Genomic DNA, 15,311 nt, shown 5'->3' with positions numbered 1-15,311 from the left:
TTTTAAAGATTTTATTTATTTATTTGAGAGAGAGAGACTGAGAGAGAGAGCACATGAGAGGGGGGGGAGGGCCGGAAGGGTCAGAGGGAGAAGCAGAATCCCTGCCGAGCAGGGAGCCCGATGCGGGACTCAATCCCGGGACTCCAGGATCATGACCTGAGCTGAAGGCAGTTGCTTAACCAGCTGAGCCACCCAGGCGCCCTATGAGGAAGTCACCCAGGTGCCCCAGAACCTGATTCTTAAAAACCTGATTCTTAAAAACAATCTTTGACACAGATTTTCTCATCCCTTCACAATTGGAGAGGTACAAAGAGGGCAGAAATGGAGACTAATCAATCAAACACTAAAGACCCTGTTTTAGATTGACATGGGTCTGTTACGGAACCTGGACTGGATCACCCGACGGAAGAACCAAGCGGCACTCGGAGATCTTGGAGGATAGGAGGTTTATTTAGAGTGATCTCTAAAGGTCTGAGCCCCGAGCACAAAGGGGGCAATTTATACACTTCTACTTCCGCATAATTGGCACTTACGGCGCGTGTGCAAAGCGCGGCAGGGAGAAGAATCTGGAAGAGCCCCGGAGCAGGGGCTGGGACTCTCTCGCTGGCTCGGTCGGCCATCTTAGGACACAGATTTTCCTTATCATTCCCCCCCTTTGATGCCCCTTTAAACACCTAGTTTAGAGGGCATCATCTTCATCTTCTAAGGGGCGATAGTGAGTAAGGAGTAACTGGAGTCTGATTTTAGCATTTTGAGTAGTGATAAACCTAGTAAGGTCATTAAGAATACAAGGACCAGGGGCGCCTGGGTGGCTCGGTTGTTGGGCGTCTGCCTTCGGCTCAGGTCATGATCCCAGAGTCCTGGAATCGAGCCCCACATCGGGCTCCCTGCTCAGCGGGAAGCCTGCTTCTCCCTCTCCCGCTCCCCCTGCTTGTGTTCCTGCTCTCGCTGTCTCTCTCTCTGTCAAATAAATAAATAAAATCTTTAAAAAAAAAAAGAATACAAGGACCAAATTCTACTATGAGGAGGAGCATTAGGAGGGGGCCTACGAGGGGGGTGAACCAAGGGAGCCATTGTGAGAGGGTATCCCACCAAGTTGTCCGCTGGAGTGATTCCCACCGGCGATGTACTTGCTCCTGTAATTGGGTCAGAGTTTCTTGGACCACCCCCGACTCATTGGCATAGAAACAACATTCCTCCTGTAAGAAGAGGCAGAACGCCCCCTGCGTGGCCGTGAGTAAGTCTAGCCCACACCTGATTTGAGGACCACTGAGGCCAGTGAATTGAGTTGGCGCTGCAGGGCCAGGGCTGACTGAGTAAAGGCAGAAAAGTCCACCGTGAGTTGTTGAGTTAACCCCTGGTACTGAACCTGAGACATCCTGATGCCAGTGGTGCTGAGGGCAACACCCGACACGGCCAGCAGGCTCACGATAAGAGGGATGGCCTCAGGGGAGCGTCGAGGGCAGCTAGGAGGTCTCCGTATGAGTGGGGCGTCGCTCCCGGGGAGGACTGAAAGATCAGGTGACTGACAAGCATGCATGATTGATCGTGCGGGGTGATGCAGATGTATACACCTTGATCACAAGCTAGAAAAGTGTTGTTAGGTGCACAGACCCAGCTGCGGCCTGTGACGGGAGAGGAAGAGTTGCCATACAGCGGTACCGGAGCCAGAAAGGGATAATCTGAGGTTCCCGGTGCCGAGGCGGGAGGTGACACGGTGGATTGGTTGACGATGACACCTAGGTATTGGACGGGACCGGGCTTCATACAGATCCAGCAGTCAGATGCTAGGGGTGGATTTGAGTGGTTAAACGCCTGGTGGGAGGTGTTAATCATACCTAATGGTTGCGCTATAGATGCTTGCTGCGTGTGGATGGGGGCCCTGGGGATGCGCCAGGACGAGTTATTTTCTGTCTGACTCTGAGGGTTGACTGTAAGGCTTGGAGTGAACATGGACTTAATCATAAATTTGGCCATGGCGTCGGTCCACATAGGGTGATATTGGCCCAACAGGAGAATGATTCCTGTAGCCCATGATGTGGCATTGGGTTCTAAGACTGAGAGGGTGAGCGGTATACAGTGATCATTAGGGCAAGAGGATGGGGCGGCCTTGCATGACAAGGAAATCCGGATGTCACTGCGCTGTTTGAGGCGCCACCTGGTGGACCATCGTTCCATTCCCGGCCAAGTCGCCACCCATGACACATCCCCAGGCTTGCGAGCAGAACTGAGGGCAGGTGTTTGGCTGTTGAGGTGTAGGGCCCCCACAGATGTAGATATCTACCAGCCAGTAACCAGAGTGAGGACCATGGTAGGAACACTGTCTATGAGGTTCCCAGGAGGTATCAAGAAGCTGGCATCCATCAAAATGGAGGTTAACATTCGGTGTGTGCACATCCCAGGTGGAAGAAGTCAGTGGGGGCACTGCTGCGGGATTGAGGGGGATAAGCTGGAAAGTCCATTTGCCTGTAACAGTGATATGAGAGTTTGCCCCCCTTGCCTGGCCGGGCAAGCTAGAGGCAGTGAGGAGGAACAGCATACCAGGTAGCAGAAGACAGGGACTGACTGAGGCCAGGAAAACCATGGTGAAATGCGCTCAGAAGTAGAAAGCAGAGGCCCATGAAAGTGGGATCTATGACCTTAGGTAGAGGGAGCCGTCGTGGTTAACCTGTCAGCAGATGAAACCCGTGGACAAGTAAGTGCAGTAATACACCCTAGGGACACCCAATAAGCAATGACCATAGTAAGCCTCTGGGGGAAAGTCCAGTGAGGAGGGGCAACAGCGTAGAGTGTGACTCCCAAGATGAGGGAGATCACGCTGATGAGAGCCAGAGACCACGGTGAGCAGGTGTCCATCAGTCGGTGGGGTCTTGTCGAAGGTGAAGCTGGAGTCGGTTCGTGAAGTCTGGCTGGACTCTCCACTGGTGTGGCTCCTCGTCCGAATGATGAGCTTTCTTCACTCTGGAGTGGTGGACCCACGGGGTGACACCTGAGACCTTGAGGGCAGTAGGGGAGTTAGAACAACAGTGTGGGGCCCTGTCCACTGAGGTGTGAGGGGGTCTTTCTTCCAATCTTTGACCCAAACTGAGTCCCCTGTCTGGAAGGAGTGTACCTGAGACCCTAAGGAGGTTGGGGCCCTCCCAATGGTGTACTTTTGTAATTTATTTAGGGTGGCCCCCAGGGCCTGAAGCTGCTCCTGTATCCCTTTATCTCCAACCTGATGTAGGTTTCCTGGAAGGCTTCCCAAGCACAGGGGAGGCCGTCCGTGTGTTAATTTGAATGGAGAGAAACCTGATGTCCTGGGCATACAGTGAGCACACAGGAGAGCTGGGGTAGCAGATCCGGCCATGGGAGGTTAGTCTCCTGACAAAACTTTGCTAAGGTTCCCTTGAGGGTGCGATTCATTCGCTCTACTTTCCCTGAAGTTTGGGACCGGTAAGCGGTGTGGGGTCTCCAGGTGATGTTGAGAGATTTGGTCAAGACCTGTACAATGTCTGCTACAGATGCGGGTCCACTGTCGCTATGGATTGTTAATGGCAGGCCGAACCGGGGCACGATCTCCTGCAAGAGGACTTTAGCTACTTCCCGGCTTTGCTCCGTCCTAGTCGGGAAGGCTTTGACCCACCCAAAGTATGTGCATACTATTACTAGGAGATATCTGAACCCCCTACTCGGCTGCACATCTGTGAAGTCTACCTTTAGATCTTTGAAGGGGGTTGCTCCCACTCTCTGGACACCTGGTGGGGGCCGTGGTGCAGACTGAGCATTATTTTTAGCACATGTTATGCATCATTCACTCATTGCTCGGCATAATGCTGGCAGCTGACTGAGGTAGTGGTGCTTCTTGAGAAGGGCCTCTAATGCAGTTTTCCCCAGATGAGTGAGTCGGTGGTGTTCCTTGACTAGATGCCCTCCAGTTGCTGTTGGAACAAAGATGCGCCCGTCTGGCATCATCCACGGTCCCTTTTCAGTCAGGGTGGCCCCCTCAGCCATGGTCCATCCCTTTTCCTTTTTAGTGTAACTGGGTGGAGGAACTTCTTCCGGGGGTATCAGGGCCATGGTGAGGGAAGGGGCTCTGTCCATGTCCTCGCTGGCTGCGGTCTTGGCTGCCTCATCTGTCAATTTCCCCACTCTATGGGGTCGTCTCCTTTCTGGTGTCTCTTACAGTGCAGGATTGCTACTTCCTTTGGAAGCCAGACGACTTCAAGGAAAGTCTTTCCTTCCATGATTGGATACAAGGAGTCTCAGTATCTCCTTGTTCTTGATAGCTTTTCCTGCGGCGGTTAGGAGGCCCCTTTCCTTGTAGACGGCTCCATGGATATCTACAGTAGCAAAGGTGTACCGAGAGTCAGTATAGATGTTGACTCACTTGCCTTCACCGAGGGCTCGGGCTCGGACTAAGGCATATAATTTGGCCTGTTGAGCTAACCATCCAGCTGGTAATGCCTTAGCTTCTAGGACTTCAGTGGTTGTGGTTACTGCATAACCTGCTTTCCGGGCACCCACTTGTGGGTAACTGCTGCCATCGCTGAACAGTGTGAGCTCTGGATGCTTTACGGCTTGATCCCGCAGATCTGGATGGCTCACGTAGACTTCATCAGTCACCTCGGAGCAGTCATGGTCTGGTCTCCCCCTCTTCCGTGGGGAGAAAGGTTGCTGGATTTAATGTCCTTACTGTTTTGAGGGCGACCCGTGGGTTTTCACAGAAGAGCCCTTGGTATTGTGCTAGCCGAGAGTTGGAAAGGAAGCCATGTCCCCGTGCATTCATGAGGGACACAACTGCGTGAGGGACCTTGACCTTAAGTTCTTGCCCAGGGTAAGTTTGTCTGCCTCCTTGATGAGTAGGACTGTGGCTGCCAGCGCCCTGAGGCACGGTGGCCATCCCGCTGCCATGGGGTCCAGCTTCTTTGACAGGTAAGTGACTGGCCATTTCCAGGGCCCAACAGTCTGGGTGAGTACCCCGAGCACTATTTTTTCCTTTTCATGCACAAAGAGATTGAAGGGTTTTTCTACATCTGGTAGGCCCAGGGCTGGAACCCGCCCCAGGGTGGTCTTTATCTCTGTGAAAGCAGTTTCTGCTTCCTCAGTCCAGGCAGGGGGTTCTCGATCGGGTCCCCCTAAGAGATCATAAAGGGGTCTTGCTATTGCCAAGAACCCAGGGATCCAGATGCAGCAGAATCCTGCAGCCCCCAGGAATTCTTGTAGGCCCCTTTTTGTCTGGGGCTGTGGCAGGGAGATGATGACCCTTTTCCTCTCTGCCCCTGGTTCTCTTTTCCCTTGGGTGAGGAGGAAACCAAGGTATCGGACCTGTTGTTGGCAGATTTATGCCTTCTTCCATGAGGCTTGGTATCCCGAGTCTGACAGGAGATGTGGGAGGGCCTTGGTGCCTTTTGTGCAGTCTTCTTGTGTGTCACTGGCGAGGAGAAGGTCATCCACATACTGGAGCAGGGTGCATCGTGTGGCCTCTCTTGGGAAGCTGGCGAGGTCTGTGGCCAGTGCTTCCCCAAAGAGGGTTGGTGAGTTTTCAAACCGCTGCGGGAGGCACGTCCAAGTCAGTTGCATCTGGTGCCCTGTATCAGGTTCAGACCATTCAAAGGCAAACAGTGGCTGGCTCTGGGGAGCTAAGCGGAGGCAGAAGAAGGTATCCTTCAGATCTAGGCAAGTGAACCCTCTGGGGGGAGGGGCAGAGAGGGAGGGAGAGGGACAAGCAACTCCACGCTGAGTGTGGTGGAGCCCAATGTGGGGCTCCATCCCAGGACCCTGAGATCACGACCTGAGCTGAAGGCAGACATTTACCGACTGAGCCACCCAGGTGCCCTGATGGCAAATTTTTTAAGGCAAGGCAAACCTGAGGATGAGGAATGGAGTGAGCTGAAGAGTCAATTAACCACCCACTCAGATGCCTTAATTTTGCACTTGACTCCATAGTGCCCTCATGCACTTGACTTTCCATTGTGCCCAGTCTGCCCAGCCCTACCTCGGAGAGCTAACTTCCCTGTCTTTATGGATGTTACATTCAACGGAGGTAGCCAGACAATAAGTAGTGGTATAGTAATATAACAGGGCTGTGAACAAAGACAAGGCAGCATAAGGGTTTAGAGGGCGCTGGGGAAGGGATAGCAGTTATCTCAAGATGGCTGGATTACAGATGGTTTGCATTTTTTTTCTTTGTATTTTTCTCTGGTTTCCAAAGTATTTTCAGTAAACACGCGCCCCTTTTGTAATTAGAAAAAAAATAAAAGTGATCTGGAGACGTGTTCTAGTGTCCCACCTGGTTTCCACTCCTCCTCGGTTATTATGTGTCTATCCCCACAATGAAAAAGAGCGCCTCAGGGGTCGTCCGAATCCACAGCCTCCACCACGGACCACTGTGGTCCAGCCTCAAGGCTCAGTAGGGATTATGGTTGATCCTTACTGAGCCCCCGCCAGCAGAGCCCTTGTCCCCATCCAGTGCCACCCTGAGAAGGATGTCTGCAGCCCCTGGCTTGGCGCTCAGGGAACTGAGCCCGCGGCACCTGTCTGTAACCTGCTTAGCAGTTATAGAGTTCATGGAGCAGAGTCATGTACAGATGGTAAATGGATAATAGGCCGCTTTGGAATTCAGCATAGAGAATCTGAGGAATTGAAACCAGCTGTAGGCCAGTGTTTTAAGAGAAACAGCATAATATGAGATGTTGGACAGAGATGCTGGGGCCAGATAGTAAAGTTCTGTAAGTTCTTGGAAGTTAATGCTGTTAGGTCTCTACGTGTCACTTGTTGGGATGTAGACATCCTCCGGACATCCTGGTTTCTTCGATTTTTCAAGATACTCTTCAGCACGTTATCTCCCCACCTAGGAGATTCTCAAATAGAAAGTCTTTCCTTCCATGATTGGATACAAGGATGAAAATGTAAATTCTGTGCTATGGATGCCAAGCTTGCTAAGACCTGGTTCCGGCCCTCAGGGGAACAGTGTGGTGGGAGGTGGGGCCCGGTGCCAGGAGAAGGGCAAGATGAAGGAGGCAGTGGACACAGGAATGGGACCCTACGTGCAGGTATAATTTCCATAAATTATACAGCTCAAACTTGAATGAATTGTCAGGGTTGTATTTGTAGGGAGAATTCTTTTTCTCTGGGATATCATTAACTGAATCCATTCCACAGCCTACCTTTTCATAAGAGAACACCACTGACTGATAACATGCTGGTTAAGCACAGAGTGGCCCCTCCTTCTGGCTGTCGGCACTGGACCCAACTCTAGTGCTGTTTGCTGAGGAACTTTAAAAGTCATGTGGATAGGGGCGCCTGGGTGGCTCAGTCGGTTAAGCATCTGCCTTTGGCTCAGGGCATGATCCCAGGGTCCTGGGATCGAGTCCCACATTGGTGTCTCTGCTCAGCGGGGAGTCTGCTTCTCCCTCTCCCTCTGCCCCCCAACCCCCTGCTCATGCTCTCTCTCAAATAAATAAATAAATAAATTTTTTTTTAAAAAAGTCATGTGGGTCAACTACAAAGTGAATTAGTGTATTTTGGTTCGTGAATGATAATACAGGAATAAGGTTTTACGTCTGTGCATTTTTTCTTTTTTTTTTTTTAAAGATTTTTTATTTATTTATGTGACAGAGAGGGAGAGATAGCGAGAGCAGGAACACAAGCAGAGGGAGTGGGAGAGGGAGAAGCAGGCTTCCCGTGGAGCAGGGAGCCCAATGTGGGGCTCGATCCCAGGTCCCCAGGATCATGACCTGAGCCGAAGGCAGACACTTAACGACTGAGCCACCCAGGTGCCCTCATGCATATTTTTCTTATTGCTGCTGTAACAAATCATCTCAAACCTGGCGGCTTAAAAAACACAGATTTATTATCTTATAGTCCTGGAGGTCTAAGTCCAAAAGGAGTCTTAGGGGGCTGAAATCCAGATGTCTAGGCAGGGCTGCTTTCCTTCTGGAAGCTCCAGAGGAGAATCTGTTTTCTTAGCTCTTTCTGCTTCTCGAGGCTGCCCACATTCCTTGGCTCCTGGCCCCTTCCTCCATCACAAAGCATGTTCATTGTTCCAGTCTCGGCTTCTGTCCTCATGTCTCTTTTTTCTGACCTTGGCCCTCTTGCCTCCCTCTTCATCTCCATTGTCATTTAATATATATAACACAAAACCGGCATTTAACCAATTTTTCAAGTGTACAATTCAGCGACATGAATTACATTCCCAAGGTAGTGCGGCCATCTCGATTTGTAAAACCCTTCACTACCCAAGTGGAAACTCTGTACCCGTTAGGAAATAACCCCCACTCCCTCCTCCCCTGGCTGATGCTGACTGCAAATCCGCTTGCAGCATCTATGAATTTGCCATTCTAAATATTCCATGTAGATGGAGTCCTGCAGTATTTGTCCTTTGTGTTTGGTAATTTTACCTAGCACAAGGTCTTCAAGGGTCATCCAACTTGTAGCATGTTCTAGAACTTCATTCCTTTTATCGCTGAATGATATTCCATTATGTATACATATTTGCATATATATTCATACCACATTTGTTTATCTGTTCATCTGTTGATGGACTTTGGGCTATTTCTGTCTTTGGCTATTGTGAATAATGCCGCTATGAATACTGGAGTACAAGTTATCTATTTAAGTTCCTGTTTTTTATTCTTTGGGGTGTATACCTAGGAGTGGAATTCTGGGATTATGTGAAAATTCTATATTTACTTTTTTTTTTTTTAAGTAAGCTCCACATCCAACATGGGGCTTGAACTCAGGATGCTGAGATCAACAGCCGCATGCTCTATAGGCTGAACCAGCCAGGCGCCCCTATGTTTAGATTTTTGAGGAGCTGCCAAATTGTTTTCCCTAAGTAGCTACATCACTTTACCAGCAATGTACAGGGGTTCCAATTGCTCCACACCCTTGCTAATGCTTGGTTGTCTGTCTTTTTGATTCCAGTTATCCTAGTGGGTGTGAAATGGTATCTCCTTGTGGTCGTGTGTTTCCCTAATGACGAGGGATTGGATGCATCCTTTCATGTGCTTGTTGGACATCTGTATATCTTCTTTGGAGAAATGTCTGTTCAAGTCCTTTGCCCATGCACTAATTGAGTGGTTTGTCTTTTTGTTGTTGAGTTGTAAGAGTTCTTTACATATTCTGCATATTAATCCCTTATCAGACATTTGATTTGCAGATATTTTTTCTCATTCTTGGGTTGTCTTTTCACTCTCTTGGTGGTATCCTTTGCCTCCTTCTTCTAGGGATCCTTGTGATTATACCTAATAATCCATCTCAAGATCCCTAATGTAATCATATCAGCAAGGTCTATCCCTTTGTGAGGTAATTTACTGATAGGTTTTGACGAAAGGGTGTGAACATCTTTGGGGGAGCCATTACTCTATCACAGTTCCTTTCAAAAATGTATTTTTGCAAAAAGGTGAAAGCAAGCAACTTTGAAAGAAAGAAACCTGCTTGGTGTGCAGCTTTCAATTAGGGCTTCTGCCCTGAACCACCACTTTGGTGGGGACACCCTGTGCTGGGTTACTTAGCGTCTCTGTTCATTCTTAAAATGTGACTAACTGTCCTTCCTCCTTTCCTCCCATGAGTTTTAAGGGTAAGAGATAAATAGACTCAGTTTGGGACTTTTTGTCCTCTGCACAAATCAGAAGTCCCAAATATAAAAGCCATTTTAGGGAACATCAAGAAAGCAGGAGCATAGCGAATGCACAAATACACACCAACAAATACAGTTTCTGTTTGGGTCTCTATCAGAAAGAAAAATCACAGACCCGTGAAGATTAATGAGACCATATCTCTGGAAACCTTTGAGCCCTTTGGAGGAAAAGCGCTTGGTAAATGCCAGCATTTCTGTGCCCCTCCTCACCTTTTCCCTACTAGCAGCTGTTTTGCCTTTTGATGCCCTGTATCTATCTCAGCATCCTGTAATTACGGGGAGTCCTAATTGTGCTTGGGTGGAAATGTGGGCAGAGGGTGAAGGTACCCCTGGTAGGAACGTAGGACCAAATGTTGGATTAGCATCAGGGGAAGCCCCAACGAGTTCTTCCCTGACCCATGAAGTCACAGGCTTGGAAAGACAGGCTTGGAAAGACAGCCTTGAAGGCAAACGTGTCCATGTTGTAGGAACGTAGCCGAGAGAAATTATCAGAAATGCAGGCAAGCGTGTATGCCAAAGATGTTTGTCAGCATTATTTGTAATTGTTAAAAACTGGAAACAACCTAAATGTCCAATGACTGGAAATGGTTGAGTCTACTGTGGCCTGAAACATCATGCAATATTATGCAATCATTCAACATGTCAACGGATCCTTTATTATTATTATTTAAAATTTTTAAATTTTTATTTATTTATTTGAGAGAGAGCACGTGTGAGCACGAGCAGAAGGAGGGGCAAAAGGAGAGGGAGAAGCAGACTCCCTGCTGAGTGGGGAGCCTGACGTGGGGCTTGAACCCAGGACTCTGGGATTGACCTGAGCGAAAGGCAGATGCTTAACTGACTGAGCCACCCAGGTGCCCCTAAAAATTTTTTTAAGTAGGCTCCACACCCAGCACAGAGCCCACTGTGGGGCTTGGACTCACGACCCTGAGATTAAGACCTGAGCTGAGTGAGATCAAGAGTCAGACGCCTCAGCCACTGAGCCACCCAGGTGCCCCATCAATGGATCCTTTTTAATGATGTTTGGAAAAGTGTATGATAAAATGTAACAGAAAAAGGCAAGACTCTGATTTCAATATAAAGGATGCTCTCAACAATGTGAAATACTAGTGGATGGAACAACAGGAAGAAGGGAATACAGCACATGTGACCATGAGTCTTTCCTTCGTGGTGGGATTCTGGATGATGGCGGTCAACCATGCCCATGGCGGCCCTTGCTCGCCACCTTGCTCCTTACTGTAGGTGATGGTAACCTGCGGGGTTGTTTTTTGATATCTGCCTTGCTTTGGGGATGGATCATAGAGCCAAAGTATTAAAAAAAAATCTAGGAGAAAATATAGCTAACAAATTCTGAGATTTGAACTACTGTAGGTGTTGTTTTCATTTACAATCAGTGAGAGTAGAAATGAAGATAACAAAACAATGCTGTTTCTCTACCTCCCTTGTTAAAAACTGAGCTATTTCCAGTAAGTGAAACAAAGCATTATTGATCGGACTTGTGCTAATGCCGTGTGCAGCAGAGCCTCCCAGGTCCTTACCTACCGTTATGGGCTGGATTGTGTCCCTCACCCCCAGATTCATATGGTGATGCCCTAACCCCCAGTCCCTCAGGATGCAATTGTCTTTGGAGATAGACTTTTAAAGAAGTGACTTAGGGGCGCCTGGGTGGCTCAGTTGGTTAAGCGTCAGACTCTTGATTTTGGCTCAGGTCATGATCTCAGGGTCCTGGGATTGAGCCCCGCCTGGGGCTCTGTGCTTAGCGGGGAGTCTGCTTGAGAATTCTCTCTCTCCCTCTCCTCTGCCCCCGCTCTCCCCGCCCCCTGACCCATGCTCATTCGTGTGCGTGTGTGTATGCTCTCTCTCTCAAATGAATAAATAGGGCATGTGGGTGCCTCAGTTGGTTAAACATCTGCCTATTTAGCTCAGGTCATGATCTCAGGGTCCTAGGATTGAGTCCCAAGTCAGGCTCCAGTTCCTCGAGGAGTCTGCTTCTTTCTCTGCCCCTCCCCCAATTTGTTCTCTCTCTCTTTCAAATGAATAAATAAAATCTTTAATAAAATAAAATCAATCAATAAATCTTTAAAAAAACTAAAGAGGTGATTTAGGTAAAATCAGGTCATATGGGTTAGACTGGCGTCCTTATAAGAAGAGATTAGGACACAGACACTGCTATGGATTGAATGTTTGTGGCCCCCCAGAATAGGTTAAATCCTAACCCCCAAGGTGTTGCTGTTAGGAGGTCGGGCCTTTGGGAAGTGATTAGGTCATGGAACCGTCAGGAATAGGATTGGTGCCCTTATGAGAGAGACCCCAGAGAGCTCCCTCACTCCTTCCACCGTGTGAGGACATGGAGAACCAGGAGGTGGGCCCTCACCAGGCACCAAATCTGCTGGTGTCTTCATCTGGGACTTCCGGCCTCCGGCACTGTGAGCAATACAGGTCTGCTATTTACACGCCACCTGGTTTCTGATCTTTCGTTATAGCAACGCAAACGGACTCCCACGGACACGCACAGAGGGAAGCGCCCAGGAGGACACGATGAGACGCAGCCGTCTGCAAGTCAAGGAGGGAGAACCCCGCACGGCTGGCACCACAATCTTGGGCTTCCAGCCTCCAGAACTGTGAGAAAATACACTGCTGTTGTGTAGGCCGCCCAGTCTATGTTGTGATGGCAGATCTAGCAAACTATGCAATACACACACACACACTAAAACGTGTTTGTGTCCTTTTTTGAGGATCCCAAACACCTCAGGGCAGAGATAGTTATGGAGTAGTTTGAGGTAGGAAGAAGGGTGGGCAGGGGGTGAAGCGTACATGCCTTAGGTAAGGGCCCTGTGCTTCGGGACAGTGAAGCAAGAAGATGTGGAGTGTTTTTTAAAACTAGAACTTAAGGGCGCCTGGGTGGCTCAGTTGGTTAAGCGACTGCCTTCGGCTCAGGTCATGATCCTGGAGTCCCTGGATCGAGTCCCACATCGGGCTCCTGGCTCAGCGGGGAGCCTGCTTCTCCCTCTGACCCTCCCCCCTCTCATGCTCTCTCTATCTCATTCTCTCTCTCAGATAAATAAATAAAATTAAAAATAAATAAATAAATAAATAAACTAGAACTTAAACTGCCCTCCTCGGATTTCCTCCTGCAGGGCTCCGCATCCCCATTCCCGTGCTCCTCCTGTGAGCCGGGTCCCTCACCTCACTCACGGCCAGGGGCCGCGCACTTGCCCATGAGGACCATCCCACCCAGCCCCTGTCCCTGGGGCCAAAGGCCTTCCCACTGCAAGAAGAGGCCTGAAAGTTAAGGTCAATGGCCATGTCATAGGCAGTGGTGATTGATCCGGTTAAATTCAGACTTGGGGACAAGGCAGGTGGGGTTCATACCCAACAGGAAGTTGAGGAAGGGGTCTGCTGTCTCAGTGCTGTGGGGCCTGGCCCTGCCTGGGCCTTCCCGTTCCCTGTCCCCTGCCCCCCCTGGGTCATTCAGATTGTGAGGTTCTGCTGCCTTCTGATTTCTTGCCACATCTCGGGCTCCTTGGCTCTTTCCCCTGACGAGGACCTGAGTGAGGGAGGCATTTTGCATCCCTGTCATCGAGCCGTTTCTCATCCACTTCAGTGACCCGGCCTGCCCGGAGCCCCAGCGGGCCTGTGGATTCCTGACAGATTGGGATGTGCTTCTGAGCGAGGGAATTCTGGTCTGTAAATGGAATCCACATGAGTGCTTTACACCTTCCCTTTCGCCAGCCGGCTCTGACTTGGCTTCGTCAATAGGAACTTCTGACTTCCTTGGTCTAACCATGGCATCTCTCCAGCTGTAAGCCTGGAGTTTCCACGGCTTTGGCGTGGCTTCTGAGAAGTTTGATTGATAACACCACAGAGCAACTTACAAATAGCACAGTAACCCCCATCTCTTGAAGACCGAGGAACTGCAGACCTGGTCCCCGGGTCCACCCGACCTGGGATTGGGGCACTGCCCCTCCTGACCCTGCGGGCTGGCTGAGGGCCATCCTGACCTTCGCTCGCACAGCAGGATGCCCTCCTGGCAGCACATTCTCAGGACGTCTCTGGTCATAGAGTAATTTTTCCAAAGGCGATGAAATGATTTGTCGACGAAAAGATCAGAAAACAGGTGGCGTGTAAATCGTACCTCCCCCTTCCTTTGCTGGCTGACTTCTCATCCCTCTGCAGCCAAGCCCTGTGCTGGGAAGTCATGTCCAAATATGGTGAAAGGCCAGTACCTAGCTGCTTGTGAGCTATCAAGTCAGCCTTCAATTGGAAACATTTCTTTTTGGTTTTGTTTTTGTTTTTGTTGTTGTTTTTTATTGTGAAATGTGTTCTTCTACTACATGACGTAATCTCTGTTGATAGGTAATACAGTCGGTTTTTTTAAAAAAAATGCTTGGGAGGCACCTGGGTGGCTCAGTCGGTTAAGGGGCCGACTCTTGATTTCAGCTCAGGTCATGGTCTCGGGGTCCTTGGATGGAGTCTCATGTCAGGCTCCCTGCTCAGCAGGGAGTCTGCTTGAGGATTCCCCCTCTCCCTCTCCCCACACCGAACTCACACGCACGCGCTTGGGCTTTCTTTCTGTAAAACAAATAAATAAATCTTTAAAAAAAAAAAGAAAGAAATGTTTGGGCTCTGGTACCAGACTGCCTGAATCCAAATCTGAGCCCGGCCATTTGGAAGCTGCGTGAGCTTTGGCCCATTACTTCACGACTCTGGTCATTGGTTTTCTTGTTTGTAAAATGGGGTTGATGATATTGTACCTACTTTCTTTTCTTTTCTTTTTTTCTTTTCTTTTCTTTTCTTTTTTTTAAAGATTTTATTTTTATTTATTTGAGAGAGAGAGAATGAGAGACAGAGAGCATGAGAGGGAGGAGGGTCAGAGGGAGAAGCAGACTCCCTGCTGAGCAGGGAGCCCAATGCGGGACTCAATCCTGGGACTCCAGGATCATGACTTGAGCCGGAGGCAGTCGTTTAACCAACTGAGCCACCCAGGCGCCCCTTCTTTTCTTTTTTTATTGTTCTCTGTGTTTATGAGTCTGCTTCTGGTTTGTTGTTGTTGTTGTTGTTTGTTTGTTTTGTTTCTAGATTCCACATATAAGTGAAATCAAATAGTATTTGTTTTTCTTTGACATATTTCACTCAGCGTAATACCCTCTAGGTCCACCCATATTGTCAAAAATGGCAAGATTCTTTTTTATGGCTGAGTAATATTCCACTGTGTATGTACACCACATCTTCTCTATCCATGTATCTATGGATGGACACTTGGGCTCTTCCATATCTTTTTTTTTTTTTTTTTAAGATTTTATTTATTGATTGATTTGAGAGAGAGCAAAAGCGAGAGAGATCACAAAGGGAGAGGGAGAAGCAGACTCCTTGCCGAGTGGAGAGCCTGAGGCAGGGCTCAATCCCAGGCCCCCGGGATCATGACCTGAGCCAAAGGCAGACGCTTAACTGACTGAGCCACCCTGGTGCCTGGGTTGCTTCCATATCTTGGCTATTGTAAATAATACTGCAACAATTACATGCTCACCCAAAGTGCACGAGGGCTTCCTTTTCTCTACATCCTTGCCAGCACTTGTTATTTCTTGTCTTTTTGGTACTACTCATTCAGACAGGTGTGAGGTGATTCCTCACTGTGGTTCTCATTTGCATTTCCCTGATGATGAGTGTTGTTGAGCATCTTTTCGTGTGT

General features: G+C 49.0%; 1 long non-coding RNA gene across 5 annotated transcripts in view; it reads left to right on the top strand.

Annotated features, from left to right (window-relative positions):
- The window catches only part of LOC123841923 (uncharacterized), a 74,973-nt gene that overhangs the window by 32,480 nt on the left and 27,182 nt on the right, over positions 1–15,311 (top strand). For all 5 annotated transcript variants that reach the window (XR_010411708.1, XR_010411707.1, XR_006790327.3 and 2 more), the window contains exon 2: positions 12,106–12,243. This is a non-coding gene — a long non-coding RNA (uncharacterized LOC123841923). The remainder of the gene's footprint in view (positions 1–12,105; positions 12,244–15,311) is intronic.

The sequence above is a fragment of the Mirounga angustirostris genome, unplaced genomic scaffold (assembly GCF_029215605.1).
Source record: "Mirounga angustirostris isolate CCGP_5_RB_7025 unplaced genomic scaffold, mMirAng1.0.hap1 SCAF_5, whole genome shotgun sequence".
Classification (NCBI taxonomy): Eukaryota; Metazoa; Chordata; class Mammalia; order Carnivora; family Phocidae; genus Mirounga; species Mirounga angustirostris.
The sequence above is the reverse complement of the archived record's forward strand: the minus strand, read 5'-3'. Positions and strand labels throughout refer to the sequence as shown.